The sequence below is a fragment of the Mus caroli genome, unplaced genomic scaffold (genome assembly GCF_978045245.1).
Source record: "Mus caroli unplaced genomic scaffold, Mus_caroli_1 scaffold_1, whole genome shotgun sequence".
In the NCBI taxonomy this organism is placed as follows: Eukaryota; Metazoa; Chordata; class Mammalia; order Rodentia; family Muridae; genus Mus; species Mus caroli.
Window position 1 is genome coordinate 170,852,260 of NW_028227256.1, and position 15,156 is coordinate 170,867,415.

A 15,156-nucleotide genomic window follows, 5' to 3' on the forward strand; every position below is an offset into this window, starting at 1 on the left:
TGAGAAAATCAACAAGATAGATAAACCCTTAGCCAGACTCATTAGAGGGCACAGGGAAAGCATCCTAATTAACAAAATCAGAAATGAAAAAGGAGACATAACAACAGATCCTGAAGACATCCAAAACACCATCAGATCCTTCTACCAAAGGCTATACTCAACAAAACTGGAGAACCTGGATGAAATGGAGAAGTTCCTAGACAGATACCAGGTACCAAAGTTGAATCAAGATCAGGTTAATGATCTCAACAGCCCTATATCCCCCAAAGAAATAGAAGCAGTCATTAATAGTCTCCCAACTAAAAAAAGCCCAGGACCAGATGGGTTTAGTGCAGAGTTCTATCAGACCTTCAAAGAAGATCTAATCCCAGTTCTTCACAAACTATTCCACAAAATAGAAACAGAAGGTACTCTACCCAACTCATTCTATGAAGCCACAATTACTCTGATACCTAAACCACAAAAAGACCCAACAAAGATAGAAAACTTCAGACCAATATCCCTTATGAATATTGATGCAAAAATCCTCAATAAAGTTCTTGCTAACCGAATCCAAGAACACATCAAAACAATCATCCATCCTGACCAAGTAGGTTTCATCCCAGGGATGCAGGGATGGTTCAATATACGGAAATCCATCAACGTAATCCAGTATATAAACAAACTCAAAGACAAAAACCACATGGTCATCTCGTTAGATGCGGAAAAAGCATTTGACAAGATCCAACACCCATTCATGATAAAAGTGTTGGAAAGATCAGGAATTCAAGGCCCATACCTAAACATGATAAAAGCAATCTACAGCAAACCAGTAGCCAACATCAAAGTAAATGGTCAGAAGCTTGAAGCAATCCCTCTAAAATCAGGGACTAGACAAGGCTGTCCACTTTCTCCATACCTATTCAACATTGTACTTGAAGTCCTAGCCAGAGCAATTCGACAACAAAAGGAGATCAAAGGGATACAAATTGGAAAAGATGAAGTCAAAATATCACTCTTTGCAGATGATATGATAGTATATATAAGTGACCCTAAAAATTCCACCAGAGAACTCCTAAGCCTGATAAACAGCTTCGGTGAAGTAGCTGGATATAAAATTAACTCAAACAAATCAATGGCCTTTCTCTACACAAAGAATAAACAGGCTGAGAAAGAAATTAGGGAAACAACACCCTTCTCAATAGTCACAAATAATATAAAATATCTTGGCGTGACTCTAACTAAGGAAGTGAAAGATCTGTATAATAAAAACTTCAAGTCTCTGAAGAAAGAAATTCTAGAAGATCTCAGAAGATGGAAAGATCTCCCATGCTCATGGATTGGCAGGATCAACATTGTAAAAATGGCTATCTTGCCAAAAGCAATCTACAGATTCAATGCAATCCCCATCAAAATTCCAACTCAATTCTTCAACGAATTAGAAAGTGCAATCTGCAAATTCATCTGGAATAACAAAAAACCTAGGATAGCAAAAACTCTTCTCAAGGATAAAAGAACCTCTGGTGGAATCACCATGCCGGACCTAAAGTTCTACTACAATTGTGATAAAAACTGCATGGTACTGGTATAGTGACAGACAAATAGACCAATGGAATAGAATTGAAGACCCAGAAATGAACCCACACACCTACGGTCACTTGATCTTCGACAAGGGAGCTAAAAACATCCAGTGGAAGAAAGACAGCATTTTCAACAAATGGTGCTGGCACAACTGGTTGTTAACATGTAGAAGAATGCGAATCGATCCATTCCTATCTCCTTGTACTAAGGTCAAGTCTAAGTGGATCAAGGAACTTCACATAAAACCAGAGACACTGAAACTTATAGAGGAGAAAGTGGGGAAAAGCCTTGAAGATATGGGCACAGGGAAAAAATTCCTGAATAGAACAGTAATGGCTTGTGATGTAAGATCGAGAATTGACAAGTGGGACCTCATGAAACTACAAAGCTTCTGCAAGGCTAAAGACACCATCAATAAGACAAAAAAACCACCAACAGATTGGGAAAGGATCTTCACCTATCCTAAATCAGATAAGGGACTAATATCCAATATATATAAAGAACTCAAGAAGGTGGACTCCAGAAAGTCAAATAACCCCATTAAAAAATGGGGCTCAGAACTGAACAAAGAATTCTCACCTGAGGAATACCGAATGGCAGAGAAACACCTGAAAAAATGTTCAACATCCTTAATCATCAGGGAAATGCAAATCAAAACAACCCTGAGATTCCACCTCACACCAGTCAGAATGGCTAAGATCAAAAATTCAGGTGACAGCAGATGCTGGCGAGGATGTGGAGAAAGAGGAACAGTCCTCCATTGTTGGTGGGATTGCAAGCTTGTACAACCACTCTGGAAATCAGTCTGGCGGTTCCTCAGAAAATTGGACATAGTACTACCGGAGGATCCAGCAATACCTCTCCTGGGCATATATCCAGAAGATGTCCCAACCGGTAAAAAGGACACATGCTCCACTATGTTCATAGCAGCCCTATTTATAATAGCCAGAAGCTGGAAAGAACCCAGATGTCCCTCAACAGAGGAATGGATACAGAAATTATGGTACATTTACACAATGGAGTACTACTCAGCTATTAAAAAGAATGAATTTATGAAATTCCTAGCCAAATGGATGGACCTGGAGGACATCATCTTGAGTGAAGTAACACAATCACAAAAGAACTCACACAATATGTATTCACTGATAAGTGGATATTAGCCCAAAACTTAGGATACCCAAGATATAAGATACAATTTGCTAAACGCATGAAACTCAAGAAGAATGAAGACCAAAGTGTGGACACTGTGCACCTTCTTAGAATTGGGAACAAACACCCAGGGAAGGAGTTACAGAGACAAAGTTCGTAGCTGTGATGAAAGGATGGACCATTTAGAGACTGCCGTATCCAGGGATCCATCCCATAAGCAGCTTCTAAACGCTGACACCATTGCATACACTAGCAAGATTTTGCTGAAAGGACCCAAATATAGCTGTCTCTTGTGAGACGATGCCGGGGCTTAGCAAACACAGGAGTGGATGTTCACAGTCAGCTATTGGATGTATCACAGGGCTCCCAATGGAGAAGCTAGAGAAAGTACCCAAGGAGCTAAAGGGATCTGCAACCCTATAGTTGGAACAACATGATGTACTAACCAGAACCCCGGAGCTCTTGTCTCTAGCTGCATATGTATCGAAAGATGGCCTAGTCGGCCATCAATGGAAAGAGAGGCCCATTGGACTTGCAAACTTTATATGCCCCAATATAGGGGAATGCCAGGGCCAAAATAATGGGAATGGGTGGGTAGGGAAGTGGGGGGCGCTATGGGGGACTTTTGGGATAGCATTGGAAATGTAATTGAGGAAAATATGTAATAAAAATATTAAAAATAAAAAAAAAAGAATGTATTGTATGTGAACTGTATCAAGATGGGTAATTGAAACTCTTATTAATTTGGTGCTTATCTATGTCTTCTGAATTCTTTTTCTTTGCTTAGCAACATTCTTTAGTAATTAGAGTATGGTTTATTCTTTCTGGTGGTCATGATGTAACTTGTTTACTATTATTTATTTACTTATTTATTTAAAGATTGACAGCAATATAGCTTGTTTTTAAGCTTTGTTAAACTTTGGTTGAAACTGTTAACTTTTTTTTTTCTGTTGCTGTTTCTAACATAACCGTCTTCATCTCAGTGTTGTGCACTTAAGTGTAAACCTTAGATGGTGAAACAAATAAAAATGATCTCTCTAGCAAACCTATCTTCTTCAGAGCAGGCATGAACCTCTCAGGGAGTGCGCTCTTGATCCCACATAAGTAGGAGCTGTTTGGACAATGTGGAGAGACTTCAGAAAAGCCTGTGTAGAAGCTGTTCGAGCCACAGCAATGTGACAGCATTTCAGGCAATTTTATTGTAGGACCTCTTTCCTAGGAAAGAAGAATACTCAAATCCCTCAATAAACTCTCAACAATGCGCAAGGTATAATCGATCTCTGTCTTTTCCAGGATCAAGGAATTCAAACATTACCCCCCCCCCCCAGCAGCTCAAACCAAGACACTTCTCCATTCCTTCTTGCTTCCTCTCCCCACCCTTCCTGATCCTGCTCTTTCCTAGGACTTTGAGAGGACTGAGATTACTCAAAGTGCACTGCCACGAGACACCAGCCATTGATCTTACACAGGCTGCAACCCAGCTCATATTAGTATTTATATTAAAATTATCTAACAAATAAAACTAATAAAAGGAAGAATGTATTAAATATCTTTCCCATGCTAGATGCCGTGCCGTGAATTTTAAATATTAGTTTTCTTATTAAACCCTATAATGAAAATAAAATATTCAGTGAATTAGTTAGAGCAGCTGTGATCAAATAGAGGACTGGTGTGCCTTTAAAGGAGAAATGTTCATGTTTGATGATTATAAAAATGAAGTGTTGACCAAAGGTGGGAAGCATTAAAAATGAAGATTTTCTGGTTCCATAAATGAAGGTTCATATCTACCTTCCCGTACCATGAGCTATATCAGAACCCAGTGGAGGAAGAGCCTCTGAAATTATCTGCCAAGGACCAATCAAATCCTGGATCACCGTGAATCACGGGGAGAGTGACAGACTAAGTAGGAGTGGGCTGGTAACTGAGAAGAACCTCAAAGCATGTCACCGATTGTTCTCCATGCTATGGGATGTTCTTAGAGCATCATAGTGACCAAGAACTTGACTTCAGGGTTATATTTTTAAATGTTTAAAGCTCAAATGAGCCATTTAATAGGTGGCGCGATAATACAGATTACTTTCCCAAGATCTATTTTTCTATCAATGAAATATAGATTGTAATAAAATCCAATTAAATTAGACAGTAATATCTAATTCATAAGATTTTCTTGTGTGTACAGTGTCAGCTATATTTAGCACGGTACCTGGCACTTATCAAGAGTTTCAGTATGTATGTGTTTCTTTCTACCGTCCTTTATACCCTGTGTTTCTAAGTCTCAAACCAAATACTTGTGCACTGAATGGTATCTTAAGGAGTCTCTGCGGCTCTGGTTGATCCACAGTTCTTGCCCACCAGATTCTAGGTGTCAGCTGAAGGTACAATGGGAGAAAATGGGTGACTATAAAATTGTCCAACTTGGCACAACCCTATTATTATCTCTGGAGAAAGACAAGGCCAGGCATAGCTGATAAAATAACCAGATACGATGCAGAAGACATTTCCTTCTCTTTTGTGGTTTCAAGCCTATTTTCTTCCTTCCTTCCTTCCTTCCTTCCTTCCTTCCTTCCTTCCTTCCTTCCTTCCTTCCTTCCTTCCTTCCTTCCTTCCTTCCTTCCTTTCTTTCTTTCTCTTTCTTTCTTTCTTTCTTTCTTTCTTTCTTTCTTTCTTTCTTTCTTTCTTTCTTTCTTTCTTTCTTTCTTTCCGTCTTTCTTGGCTTATTATTGTTCTTTTGGATATTTTCTTTATTTACATTTCAAATGTTTTCCCCTTTCCAGGTCGGAAACACCTATCCTATCTCCCCTCACCCTGCCTCTATGAGGGTGCTCTGCTACCCACTCACTCCCATCCTCCTGCCCTGGCATTCCCCTACACTGGGACATTGAACACCCTCAGGCCCGAGGGCCTCTCCTCCCACTGTGATGTCCAACAAGGCCATCCTCTGCCACATATGCGACAGGAACCATGGGTCCCTCCTTGTGTATTCTTTGGTTGGCGGTTCAGTCCCTGGGAGCTCCGGGGGGTCTGGCATGTTGACACTGTTGCTCCCTCCATGGGGCTACAAACCCCCTCAGCTCCTTCAGTCCCTTCTCAAACTCCTCCATCAGGGACCTCTGAGCTCAGTCCAATGGCTGGCTGAGAGATTCCTCCTCTATATTTGTCAAGCTCTGGCACAGCCTCTCAAGAGAAAGCCATTTCAGGCTCCTATCAGCAAGCATTTCCCAGCTTCCACAATAATGTCCGGGTTTGGTGACTGTATATGGGATGGATCCCCAGGTGAGGCAGTCTCTGGATGTCCTTTTCTTCAGTCTCTGCTCCACACGTTGTCTCCAAATTTCCTCTTATGAGTATTCTGTTCACCCTTCTAAAGCGTATTTTCAAAGCCATAGCTCTTTGATGAAGTTAGCACCTGAAGGTGCAGGGGCAATGGCAACTGGAAGGTCTGCCCAGCTGTGCCTATCACTGCTGCTCACGTGTAAGTACAGGTTCATGTTATTCTCTGCTCCGAGAGACCAAAATGCATTTAGAGAGCATCAAGGTGGGACATTGATTTTTTTTGTTTTGTTTTGTTTTTTGTTTTTGGTGATTTTATAGCACATATGCAAAATGAAGTATGTTTCCCAGACACTCTGTAGGCAAGAAGAGCAGAGGAAAGTGGGCTGAGCACCACCTCAGTGGGAAACCAGGCAAATAGCTTAGATCTTTTCAATCCTCTGGCATCTATTAGAGTACAAGACAAGTACCAACATAAGAGAAGAGAGGAAAGAGCGCAGCTCCTGCTCCACATTGACCACCAAAGCTCCACATATGTGGATTTCTTTCCCACACTGATTTCAGTGCTCTGGTGACTGGGAACACTGGGGACAGATGCTAAACTTTATTAATTTTGCAGTTCTGGGCTTCATGCTAACAAGTGAGTCCTTGGTCGTTCTTTCTCCAGTGGGTCTGAGCATTGTTCTTCATTTGTGTGACTGTACCCACTGTGTTTGTTCTTTACGGCTGTGAATCATCCCCACTATGGACAGCCAGCTTCCCTGCTGTATCTTATTTATTCCTTCTTCTCCCTTCTTCAAAAGTTTCCTATATACAATATCCCTCTTTCAAGCCATCTCTTCTTTTGCTTAACTCAATAGCTATGTCTTATGCTAACCTGTCCCAGCCTCCCTTCTAGGCCTTTCACAGCTACCCATCCAACTCCCACATGACTTTCTTTTTTTTTTTTAAATCTTATTTTATTAGATATTTTATTTATTTACATTTCAAATGCTATCCTGAAAGTTCCATATACCCCTATACCCCTGCTCCCCTACCCACCCACTCCCACTTCTTGGCCCTGGCGTTCCCCTGTACTGGGGCATATAAAATTTGCAAGACCTAAGGGCCTCTCTTCCCATTGATGACCGACTAGGCCATCTTCTGCTACATATGAAGCTAGAGACACGAGCTCTGGGGGGACTGGTTAGTTCATATTGTTGTTCCACCTATAGGGTTGCCGGCCCCTTCAGCTCCTTGGGTACTTTCTTTAGCTCCTCCATTGGGGGCCCTGTGTTCCATCCTATAGATGACTGTGAGCATTCACTTCTGCATTTGCCAGGCACTGGCATAGCTTCATACAAGACAGCTATTACAGGGTCCCTTCAGCAAAATCTTGCTGGCATATGCAATAGTGGCTGGGTTTGGTGGCTGATTATGGGATAGATCCCCGGGTAGTCTCTGGATAATCCATCCTTTCATCTTAGCTCCAAACTTTGTAACTCCTTTCATGGGTATTTTGTTCCCTACTCTAAAGATGAATAAAGTATCCACACGTTGGTCTTCCTTCTTGTTTTCTTGTGTTTTGTAAATTGTATCTTGGGTATTCTAAGTTTCTGGGTTAATATCCACTTATCAGTGAGTGCATATCAAGTGGCTTCTTTTGTGATTGGGTTACCTCACTCAGGATGATGCCCTCCAGGTCCATCCATTTGCCTAGGAATTTCATAAATTCATTCTTTTTAATAGCTGAGTAGTACTCCATTGTGCAAATGTACCACATTTTCTGTATCCATTCCTCTCTTGAGGGGCATCAGGGTTCTTTCCAGCTTCTGGCTATTATAAATAAGGCTGCTATGAACATAGTGGAGCATGTGATCTTCTTACCGGTTGGAACATCTTCTGGATATATGCCCAGGAGAGGTATTGTGGGCTCCTCTGGTAGTACTATGTCCAATTTTCTGAGGAACCACCAGACTGACTTCCAGAGTGGAAGCTCCAAGCTTGCAATCCCACCAGCAATGGAGGAGTGTTCCTCTTTCTCCACATCCTCGCCAGCATCTGCTGTCACCTGAATTTTTCATCTTAGCCATTCTGACTGGTGTGAGGTGGAATCTCAGGGTTGTTTTGATTTGCATTTCCCTGATGATTAAGGATGTTGAACATTTTTTCAGGTGTTTCTCAGCCATTCTGTATTCCTCAGTTGAGAATTCTTTGTTTAGCTCTGTAACCCATTTTTAATGGGGTTATTTGAATTTCTGGAGTCCAGCTTCTTTAGCTCTTTTTTTTTTTTTTTTTGGTTTTTCGAGACAGGGTTTCTCTGTATAGCCCTGGCTGTCCTGGAACTCACTTTGTAGACCAGGCTGGCCTCGAACTCAGAAATCCGCCTGCCTCTGCCTCCCGAGTGCTGGGATTAAAGGCGTGCGCCACCACGCCCGGTTTAGCTCTTTTTTATATATTGGATATTAGTCACCTATCAGATTTAGGATTGGTAAAAATCCTTTCCCAATCTGTTGGTGGCCTTTCAGTCTTATTGACAGTGTCTTTTGCCTTACAGAAGCTTTGCAATTTTATGAGGTCCCATTTGTCAATTCTTGATCTTGCAGCAAAAGCCATTGCTGTTCTGTTTAGGAATTTTTCCCCTAGTGCCCATGTCTTCGAGGCTATTCCCCACTTTCTCCTCTATAAGTTCTAGTGTCTCTGGTTTTATGTGGAGTTCCTTGATCAACTTAGACTTGACCTTAGTACAAAGAGATAAGAATGGATCAATTTGCATTCTTCTACATGAAGAATTGTGCCAGCACCATTTGTTGAAAATGCTGTCCTTTTTTCCACTGGATGGTTTTAGCTCCCTTGTCAGATATCAAGTGATCATAGGTGAGTGGGTTCATTTCTGGGTCTTCAATTCTATTCCATTGATCTACCTGTCTGTTGCTGTACCAGTATCATGCAGTTTTTTTTAAAATCACAATTGCTCTGTAGTACAGCTTAAGGTCAGGCATGGTGATTCCACCAGAGTTTCTTTTATTGTTGAGAATAGTTTTAGCTATCCCAGGTTTTTTATTATTCCAGACGAATTTGCAAATTGCCTCTTCTAACTCAGTGAAGAATTGAGTTGGAATTTTGATGGGGATTGCATTGAATCTGTAGATTGCTTTGGCAGTATAGCCATTTTGACTATATTAATCCTGCCAATCCATGAGCATGGGAGATCTTTCCATCTTCTGAGATCTTCTTCATTTTTTTTTCTTCAGAGACTTGAAGTTCTTATCATACTGATCTTTCACTTGCTTAGTTAGAGTCATACCAAGGTATTTTATATTATCTGTGACTATTGTGAAGGGTGTTGTTTCCCTAATTTCTTTCTCAGCCCGTTTATCCTTTGTGTAGAGAAAGGCCATTATTTTTTTTTGAGTTAATTTTATATCCATCTAATGAACTGAAGCTGTTTAATTGGGTTTAGGAGTTCTTTGGTGGAATTTTTAGGGTCTTTTATATATACTATCATATCATCTGCAAATAGTGATATTTTGAATTCTTCATTTCCAATTTGTATCCCCTTGATCTCCTTTTGTTGTCAAATTGCTCTGGCTAGGACTTCAAGTACAATGTTGAATAGGTAAGGAGAAAGTGGGCAGCCTTCTCTAGTACCTGATTTTAATGGGATTCCGTCGTTGATGTTGGCTACTGGTTTGCTGTAGATTGCTTTTATTATGTTTATGTATGGGCCTTGAATTCCTGATCTTTCCAAGACTTTTATTATGAAGGGGTGTTGGATTTTGTCAAATGTTTTCTCTGCGTCTAAGGAGATGATCATGTGGTTTTTGTCTTTGAGTTTGTTTATATAATGGATTATGTTTATGGATTTCAGTATATTAAACCATCCCTGCATCCCTGGAATGAAACCTACTTGGTCATGATGGATGACTGTTTTGATGTGTTCTTGGATTTGGTTTGTGAGGATGTTATTGAGTATTTTTGCATCGATATTCAAAATGGAAATTGGTCTGAAGTTCTCTTTCTTTGTTGGATCTTTTTGTGGTTTAGGTATCAGAGTAATTGTGGCTTCATAGAATGAATTGGGTAGAGTACATTCTGCTTCTATTTTGTGGAATAGTTTGAGGAAAGTTGGAATTAGGTCTTCTTTGAAGGTCTGATAGAACTCTGCACTAATCCCTGGGTCGGAGCTTTTTTTTTTGGTTGGGAGACTAATGATGACTGCTTCTATTTCTTTATGGCAAATGAGATTGTTTAGATCGGTAATCTGATCCTGATTTAACTTTCGTACTTGGTATCTGTCTAAGAATTTGTCCATTTCATCCAGGTTTTCTAGGTTTTTTTTTTTTTTTTTAGTATAGCCTTTTGTAGTAGGATTTGATGATGGTTTGGATTTCCTCAGGTTCTGTTTTTCTGCCTCCTTTTTCATTTCTGATTTTTAAAATTAGGATCTGTCCCTGTGCCCTCTAGTTAGTCTGGCTAAGGGTTTATCTATCTTGTTGATTTTCTCAAAGAACCAGCTCCTGGTTTGGTTGATTCTTTGAATAGTTCTTTTTGTTTCTACTTTGTTGATTTCAGCCCTGAGTATGATTATTTCCTGCTGTCTACTCCTCTTGGGTGAATTTGCTTCCTTTAGTTCTCGAGCTTCTCGGTGTGCTGTCAGGATGCTAGTGTATGCTTTCTCTAGTTTCTTTTTGGAGGCACTCAGGGCTATGAGTTTTCCTCTTAGGACTGCCTACATTGTGTCCCATAAGTTTGGGTATGTTGTGGCTTTATTTTTATTAAACTCTAAAAAGTCTTTAATTTCTTTCTTTATTACATTCTTGACCAAGGAGTCATTGAGTAGAGTGTTATTCAGTTTCCACGTGAATGTTGGCTTTCTATTATTTATGCAGTTATTGAAGATCAGCCTTAGTCCATGGTGATCAGATAGGACACATGGGATAATTTCAATATTTTTGTGTCTGTAGAGGCCTGTTTTGTGTCCAATTATATGGTAAAATTTGGAGAAGGTACCATGTGGTGCTGAGAAGAAGGCATATGCTTTCATTTTAGGATAAAATGTTCTGTGGATGTCTATTAAATCCATTTGTTTCATAACTTCTGCTAGTGTCCATGTGTCTCTGTTTACTTTCTGTTTCCAGGATTTGTCCATTGGTGAGAGTGGTGTGTGAAGTCTCCCATTATTATTGTGTGAGATGCAATGTGTGCTTTGAGCTTTACTAAAGTTTCTTTAATGAATGTGGCTGCCCTTGCATTTGGAGCATAGATATTCAGAATTGAGAGTTCATCTTGTTATATTTTACCTTTGATGAGTATGAAGTGCCCCTCCTTGTCTTTTTTGATAACTTTGGGTTGGAAGTCAATTTTATTCGATATAAGAATGGCTACTCCAGCTTGTTTCTTCAGACTATTTAATTGGAAAATTGTTTTCCAGCCTTTCACTCTGAGGTAGTGTCTGTCCTTTTCCCTGAGGTGGGTTTCCTGTAAGCAACAAAATGTTGGTTCCTGTTTGTGTAACCAGTCTATTAGTCTATGTCGTTTTTTGGGGAATTGAGTCCATTGATGTTAAGAGAAATTAAAGAAAAGTAAATGTTGCTTTCTGTTATTTGTGTTGTTAAAGTGGGGATTCTGTTCTTGCAGCTGTCTTTTAGGTTTGTTGAAGGATTACTTTCTTGCTTTTTCTAGGGTAGTGTACGTCTTTGTGTTGGTGGTTTCCCTTTATTATCCTTTGAAGGGCTGGATTTGTGGAAAGATATTGTTTGAATTTGGTTTTATCATGGAATACTTTGGTTTCTCCATCTATGGTAATTGAGAGTTTTGCTGGGTATAGTAGCCTGGGCTGGCATTTGTGTTCTCTTAGGGTCTATATAACATCTATCCAGAATCTTCTGGCTTTCATAGTCTCTGGTGAGAAGTCTGGTGTAATTCTGATAGGTCTGCCTTTATCCACTACTTGACCTTTTTCCCTTACTGCTTTTAATATTCTATCTTTATTTAGTGCATTTGTTGTTCTGATTATTATATGTCAGGAGGAATTTCTTTTCTGGTCCAGTCTCTTTGGAGTTCTGTAGGCTTCTTGTATGTTCATGGGCATCTCTTTCTTTAGATTTGGGAAGTTTTCTTCTATAATTAAGTTGATGATATTTGCTGGCCCTTTAAGTTGAAAATCTTCATTCTCATCTACTCCTATTATTCGTAGGTTTGGTTTTCTCATTGTGTTCTGGATTTCCTGGATTTTTTGAGTTAGGATCTTTTTGCATTTTGTATTTTCTTTGATTGTTGCGCCGATGTTCTCTATGGAATCTCCTGCACCTGAGATTCTCTCTTCCATCTCTTGTATTCTATTGCTGATGCTCGCATCTATGGTTTCTGATTTCTTTCTTAGGGTTTCTATCTCCAGAGTTGTCTCACTTTGGGTTTTCTTTATTGTTTCTACTTCTCTTTTTTGATCTTGGATGGTTTTGTTAAATTCCATCACCTGTTTGGCTGTGTTTTCCTGTAATTCTTTAAGAACTTCTACCTCTTTAGCAGTGTTCTGTATTTCTTTAGGTCAGTTATTAATACCCATTTTTAAAGTCCTCTATTAGCATCATGAGATATGATTTTATATCTGAGTCTTGCTTTTCAGATGTGTTGGGGTATCCAGGACTGGCTGAGGTGGGAGTGCTGGGTTCTGGTGATGGTTAGTGGTCTTGGTTTCTGTTAGTAAGATTCTTATGTTTGCCTTTCGCCAGCTGGTAATCTCTGGCGTTAGTTTTATAGTTGTCTCTGCTTGGAGCTTGTTCCTCCTGTGATTCTGTTAGCCTCTGTCAGCACTCCTGGGAGTCCAGCTCTCTCCTGAGTCTCAGTGGTCAGAGTATTCTGTGCAGGGAAGCTCTCCTCATGCAGGGAAGGTACACAGAGCTCTGGCATTCAGACATGCCTCCTGGCTGAAGATGAAGGCCTGAAAGAGGGCCTGTCCCAGAAGATGTATTGCCTCCACAGTCTGTGAGCTGACCTGCACAGACTGGTCTCCAGGGGACCTGGGTCACAAGATGGCTCCCTCACCTGTTCCAGCAGTCAGAGCCCTATCAGGCAGACAGATCTCCTCTGGTGGGGAAGGTGCCAGAATGTCTGGAGCCCAAACAGGGGTCTGTCCCAGAAGCTATGTAGCTTCTGCAGTCCACACTCTCACCTGTGTAGACTGGTCTCTGAGGGAGCCAGGGCACAAGATGGCTCCCTCAACTGCTCTGACTTTCTTTATTGCTATGCTATAACTGAGACTTCAGTTACTCAGATTACATCACTAGTGGAGGTTACACAGCTGACAAAGACTGGATTCTATCTTAAGTCCCCAATGTCTGAAGATAGCGCCATGACTATATCACCCCTTATCTTCACCATGTAGCCATTTCTTTAGTGCCCACTTAAATTTTCACCATGTCTCCTTGCTCCCAGAAGCCATCCAAGGCTGACACCCTCTTGGTTTTTCTTGTGACCATCTAAAATTTCAAACATTCTTCATTCTATCTATTCACAATTAAAGAGCTATAGTAATTTAGACCATGTAGAGCTTATATTTTTATCAAGTCTATTATATACTTTTATTTTAATTATTACAACTTATTCCTGCACACTATAATAAAGTGTACCGATCCTTGCTGTAGTTTGAAGTGATTGACAGTTGTCCCTGACATATTTTAATGAAGCCAAGATGTTGACATTCACTTATTACTCCTACATTTAGCTGTTTAATAATTATTTAATAAACATTATATACCAACCATTATAGGAAGCAATGACTGAGTGTGACTAATACTATCTCTATCTACAAAGAGATTGCAATTTTTATTTCTAGATGCTTAAACTGAATTAGAGGAGGTTATCCTATCACATTATAAATTAGTTTGCTTGTTTCCAAACCTCTGTGTTTGTGGGTAACCTTTGGGTTTAGCTTGGTTGCTCCCTGAGGTGACAACATGGTACACTTCATCCTTTATTGTTTTTTTTCTAGACATCAGGGCAAAAGTCTTGTCCTGCTGCCAGAGTAAATGGGCCATTGTAAAAACATGTACATACATGTATAAACATGACGATTGACATGCTTGTACTTTTGACATGATCATTTTCAATGATTTAAAATTTCTTTGTCTTCAGGCAGCATGCACAAGCTGATATGAGGCCTTCAACACATATATAGCAGAGGACTGTCTGGTCTAGCCTCAGTGAGAGAAGACGCACCTAACCCTAGAGAGACTTGGGGCCCCAGGGAGGGGACAGGTCTGGTGGGGTGGGAGTAGGGGGCATCGTCTTAGAGATGGAAGAGGAGGAATGGAATGAGGAACTGTTGGAGGGTGGACTTGGAGGGAATAACGACTTGTCAGTAAAAAAGATATAATAATAATAATAATAATAATAATAATAATAATAATAATAATTACAACAACAGCAATAAAATGTCTTTATCGTCACAATTTAACTTTTTTAAAGTCACTCAGAAATCTGTAGTGTCCTTGAATGGATTAGAATACTTACCAACAAGAAAGTGACTTTTACATGAAGTGGGAATAATTCCCTTCAGAACTACTCTACTAAATGGATCTACAATGGCACCAACTAGGTGACAAATTCACATTTGGACAGTGTGAGTGCCACCATTCAAGGCATGAAAGATACCTCTGTTCATTCCCAATTTCCTTTACTGTTACTCAAAACTTAATACAGCATATTTAAGTGTCAATAAATGTTGAATAAACAAATTATCTTTTGAATGGATAAGTTGCACATTATATTTTCTCTTGAGTGGAAGGTGTTTTAAATTCTGTAAGCCGATTTCAAAGATAAACTAAACCATAAAAGATAGTTATTTATTTCATCCTAAGTATATTTGAGAGGGTCCCTTAAAAGGCTTTTCTTAAAAACAATATACTTGTACAAGTTAGATATATTCTAACTCAAAATTCTCCATTTATGATTATTTTACAATTCTTAAAAATGGCATTAGCCATAGAGCATGATTTTAAAAAAGATTTATTTATTTTATGTATATGAGTACACTGTAGCTGTCTTCAGACATACCAGAAGAGGAAATCAGATCTCATTACAGATGGTTGTGAGCCACCATGTGGCTGTGTGTGAGCTGGGAATTGAACTCAGGACCTCTGGAAGAGCAGCCAGTGCTCTTAACCACTGAGCCATCTCTCCAGTTCAGGAAATAAT